Source organism: Silurus meridionalis, chromosome 22 (assembly GCF_014805685.1).
Source record: "Silurus meridionalis isolate SWU-2019-XX chromosome 22, ASM1480568v1, whole genome shotgun sequence".
NCBI classification, from domain to species: domain Eukaryota; kingdom Metazoa; phylum Chordata; class Actinopteri; order Siluriformes; family Siluridae; genus Silurus; species Silurus meridionalis.
In genome coordinates, this window is record NC_060905.1 from 3,641,316 (window position 1) to 3,646,834 (window position 5,519).

The following is a 5,519-nucleotide window of genomic DNA, read 5'->3' on the forward strand; positions in this document are numbered from 1 at the left end:
CTCTCGATGGTCCCTCTGTAGAACATGGTCAGGATGGGAGATGAGCTTTCCTCAGCCTTCTCAGGAAGTAGAGACGCTGCTGGGCTTTCTTGGTGATGGAGCTGGTGTTAAGTGACCAGGTGAGGTTGTCCGCCAGATGAACACCAAGGAATTTGGTGCTCTTGATGATCTCCACTGAAGATCCATCGATGATCAGTGGAGAATGGTCACTCTGTGTTCTCCTGAAGTCAACAACCATCTCTTTCGTTTTGTCCACGTTCAGAGACAGGTTGTTAGCTCCACACCAGGCTGTTAACCATTGCGCCTCCTCTCTGTATGCTGACTCGTCGTTCTTGCTGCATCAGCAAACTTAATGATATGATTCGAGCTGTGCGTTGGTGCACAGTCGTGAGTCAGCAGAGTGAACAGCAGTGGACTGAGCACACAGCCCTGAGGGGCGCCAGTGCTCAGTGTGGAGGTGCTGGAGATGCTGTTCCTGATCCGTACTGACTGAGGTCTCTCAGTCAGGAAGTTCAGGATCCAGTTGCAGAGGGAGGTGTTCAGGCCCAGTAGGCTCAGCTTCTCGATCAGGTGCTGAGGAATAATTGTGTTGAATGCTAAACTGAAGTCCATGAACAGCATCCTTACATAAGAGTCCTTGTTATCCAGATGGGTGAGGGCCAGATGGAGGGTTGTGGAGATGGCATCGTCCGTGGAGTGGTTTGGACGATATGCGAACTGCATGGGGTCCAGTGCGGGTGGGGGCTGGGTCTTTATGTGTCTCATGACGAGCCTCTCAAAGCACTTCATCATGATGGGTGTGAGTGCAACGGGACGATAGTCATTGAGGCAGGAGACAGAAGACTTTTTCGGCACAGGAATGATGGTCGTCGTCTTGAGGCATGTAGGAACAGTGGCGCTGCTCAGGGAGATGTTGAAGATGTCAGTGAAGACATCTGCTAGTTGTTCTGCACATTTCCTGAGCACTCTGCCAGGAATGTTGTCAGGTCCAGCAGACTTCTGTGGGTTAACTCTGCATAGAGTTTTCCTTACTTCAGCTGTGGTTAGACAGAGCACCTGGTCACTGGGAGGAGGGATGGTCTTCCTCGCCACCACGTTGTTCTGCACCTCGAACCGGGCGTAGAAGTCGTTCAGCGCATCTGGGAGGGAGGCATCACGGTCACAAGCAGGTGGTGGTGTCTTGTAATTCGTGATCGCCTGGATGCCCTGCCACATGTGCCGGGTGTCTCCGCTGTCCTGGAAGTGGCCATGGATTCTCTTGGCGTGTGCACGCTTCGCCTCTCTGATGGCACGGGACAGTTTGGCCCTTGCTGTTTTTAAGGCCGTCTTGTCCCCTGCTCTGAAGGCAGAGTCTCTTGTTTTTAGCAGCGCACACACCTTGGCGGTCATCCATGGCTTCTGGTTGGAGCGTGTAGTGATGGTCTTGGAGATAGTCACGTCATCAATGCACTTGCCGATGTAGCTGGTCACTGTTGACGTGTACTCCTCCAAGTTGATGAAATCGCCATTGGTTGCAGCTTCCCTGAACATGTCCCAGTCAGTGCATTCAAAACAGTCCTGGAGAGCAGACATGGATCCTGCTGGCCAGGTTCTCAATTGTTTTTGAGCTGGTCTTGAATGCCTGCTGAGTGGTCTGTATGCTGGGATCAACATAACAGAGATGTGGTCTGAGTACCCGAGGTGGGGGCGGGGCTTCGCCAGGTATGCGCCCCGGATGTTTGTGTAAACAACATCCAGCGTGTTTTCTCCTCTGGTTGCATCAGAAGTCCACATTCTGATAGAATTTGGGAAGCACAGTCCTGAGATTTGCGATTTAGATTTAGACGAATGATCCGCTGTGGCGACCCCTAATGGTAGAAGAGTGTATTGGGGAAGTGTATAATGTATTAGGAGAGAGTATAATGTATTGTGGGAGAGTATAATGTATTGGGAGAGAGTATAATGTATTGTGGGAGAGTATAATGTATTGTGGGAGAGTATAATATATTAGGAGAGAGTATAATGTATTGGGAGAGAGTATAATGTATTGTGGGAGAGTATAGTGTATTGTGGGAGAGTAGAATGGATTGTGGGAGAGTATAATATATTAGGAGAGAGTATAATGTATTGGGAGAGAGTATAATGTATTGTGGGAGAGTAGAATGTATTGTGGGAGAGTATAATATATTAGGAGAGAGTATAATGTACTGTGGGAGTATATAGTGTATTAGGAGAGATTATAATGTACTGTGGGAGAGTATAGTGTATTGTGGGAGAGTATAATGTACTGTGGGAGAGTATAATATATTAAAAGAGAGTATAATGTATTGTGGGAGAGTATAGTGTATTAGGAGGGAGTATAGTGTATCGTGGGAGAGTATAATTATGGCGGGATTATGGTGTATTATGAGAGAGTATAGTGTATTAGGAGAGAGTATAATGTATTGGGAGAGACTATAGTGTATTGGGAGAGAGTATAATTATAAAGGGATTATGGTGTATTGGGAGGGATTATGGTGTATTGGGAGGGATTTTGGAGTATTGGGAGGGATTTTGGAGTATTGGGAGGGATTATGGTGTATTGGGGAGAGTATAATGTACTAGGAGAGATTATAGTGTATTGGGAGAGAAAGTAGTGTATTGGGAGAGAGTATAGTGTATTGGGAGAGAGTATAGTGTATTGGCAGAATAAATAGTGTATTGGGAAAGAGTATAGTGTATTGGGAAAAAGTATAGTGTATTGAGAGAGAGTATAATGTATTGAGAGAGAGTATAGTGTATTGAGAGAGTATAATGTATTGAAAGAGAGTATGGTGTGTTGTGAGCGAGCACTGTGCATCATGTGAGAGTACAATGACTGGGTGCAAGTTGGAAGTGAACGCTATGTATCATGAGACAGTATAATGTATTTCTAAGAGAGAGCATTGTGGGGTATTGAAACAGGTATGGTTTATCAGGAGAAAACATTGTGTATCATAAGTGAGTATAGTGTATTGTAAAAAGAATTGCGTTTTGTAAGAGTCAGAGTTTTGTGTTTTGTGAGAGAGTGTAGTGTATTGGAGCCCTGCATCTGAATTACGTTCCCTGATACTGGCCTTGGCTGTGTAATAGAAGACAAATGAACTGACAGTGCAGAGAAGTGATTATTGATCCTCAGACAATTTATATTCAATGCATCACTTTCCAACACTAGAATGCTAATGAATAATGAGTGGAATGATTCAGTTTTCTTTGCCCCAAACATTATCATTGCTGTCTGTTAAATGTCTCTCATTACCATTCAATAAAAAAATAAAAAATAAAAAAATTTACAAATATAATTATCTTACTTTTAACAGCCTCAAAGCAATTCCTTTGGATTACACTTCTCTGCAGTTTCTTTAGACTGTGGGAATTTAGACCTTGGTGGATAAAATAGACATCAAGAACAAATACAAAACAAAGTGAGCATGAAATTTCCCCCACTGCACTTAATCTTTAGAGAGAGCAGAGGGAAAAAATCACTCATACAACTGTTTCTGTCCAAATGCGGCCTGAACCTGCACATTGATCTATTTATACACCAGAATCTGGTACAAAATACTCAGCAAACATCTGTCAGATGCTGAAAGCTCTCTGATGCTCAAACACATCATGACTGCAAAGGCTAGGCTTTTCAGAGGATCACTGCCCACAGTGTTACTCTTAAAGTTTTTACCAATTGCTTACACACAAAATCTTTTCATGTCACACGATTTTTGAAACCTCTCGCTCAACGTGAAAAACTACATGCCAAATCTCCAAAACCATAAGCTATTTCTCAGCCTTTGACTGAGTCTTTAATTGTATAAAACACTTTTTTCAAAACACTACACACAATTCTCTACCTAAAACACAAAGATCTATCAGAAAGTAACTTTCATTCCATTTTCCAAACACAACCAATCAAAATGCTACACTTAGTCACCAGGTCACACAGACACATCTGCAAAAACTAATTGCTTAATTTAACACTAACCAATCACTGCTTTACTTTACAGTAGTATAGATAGGCCTATAAATAGGTCAAAGATCAGATTACCTGTTTTGAACAATGGATGCTAACAATGAACAGAGAGCAAGAGGAGTAGGAGGAGGAGGAGGAGGAGAAGGAAGGGGAAGGGGAAGAGGAAAAGGAAGAAGAGGACAAGGACAAATAAGAGAAGAAAAGTGAGCCATCTCTGATGAGATTAGGGCAACACTTGTTGATCATGTAATCAACCATGGTTTGACCATGAGAGAGGCTGGACTGATTCGAACCATAATTCGAACCTTAGAGTAGAGTGTATTGTGAGAGAGTAGAGTGAGAGAGTAGAGTGTATTGTGAGAGTGGAGTGTATAGTGAGAGAGTAGAGTGTGTTGTGAGAGGTGGAGTGTATTGTGAGAGGTGGGTGTATTGTGAGAGAGAGTAGAGTGTATTGTGAGTGAGTGAAGTGTATTGTGAGAGAGTAGAGTGTATTGTGAGAGTAGAGTGTATAGTAAAAGAGTAGAGTGTATTGTGAGAGAGTAAAGTGTATTGTAAGAGAGTAGAGTGAATTGTAAGAGAATAGAGTGTAGTGAGAGAGTAGAGTGTATTGTGAGAGAGTGTAGAGTATATTGTGAGAGAGTGGAGTGTATTAAGAGAGATTAGAGTGTATTGTGAGAAAGCAGAGTGTATTGTGAAAGAGTAGTGTGTATTGTGAGAGAGTAGAGTGTATTGTGAGAGAGTAGAGAGTAGAGTGTATTGTGAGAGAGCGAAGTGTATTGTGAGAGGGTAAAGTGTATTGTGAGAGAGTAGAGTGTGTTGTAAGAGAATAGAGTGTATTGTAAGAGAATAGAGTGTATTGTGAGAGGTGGGTGTATGGTGAGAGAGTAGAGTGTATTGTGAGAGAGTAGAGAGTATTGTGAGAGAGTGGCGTGTAGAGTAAGAGAGTAGAGTGTATTGTGAGAAAGTGGAGTGTATTGAAGGAGAGTGGAGTGTATTGTGAGAGTGTAGAGTATATTGTGAGAGAGTGGAGTGTATAGTGAGAGAGTAGAGTGTATTGTGAGAGAGTAGAGTGTATTGTGAGAGAGTGGAGAGTATTGTAGGAGAGTGGAGTGTATTGTGAGAGAGTGTAGAGTATATTGTGAGAGAGTGGAGTGTATTGTAAGAGATTAGAGTGTATTGTGAGAGAGTGTAGAGTATATTGTGAGAGAGTGGAGGTATTGTGAGAGATTAGAGTTGATTGTGAGAGAGTAAAGGGTAAAGTGAGAAAGTAGAGTGTATTGTAAGAGAGTAAAGTGTATTGTGAGAGAGTGTATTGTGAGAGTGGAGTGTATTGTGAAAGAGTAGTGTGTATTATGAGATAGTAGAGTGTATTGTGAGAGAGTGGAGTGTATAGTGAGAGAGTAGAGTGTATTGTGAAAGAGTAGAGTGTATAGTGAGAAAGTAAAGTGTATTGTGAGAGAGTGGTGTGTATTGGGATTGAGTATAATGTATTGTAAGACAGTATTGTGTATTATGAGAGAGCATATAGGAGTGTATAGTGAGAGAGTAGACTGTA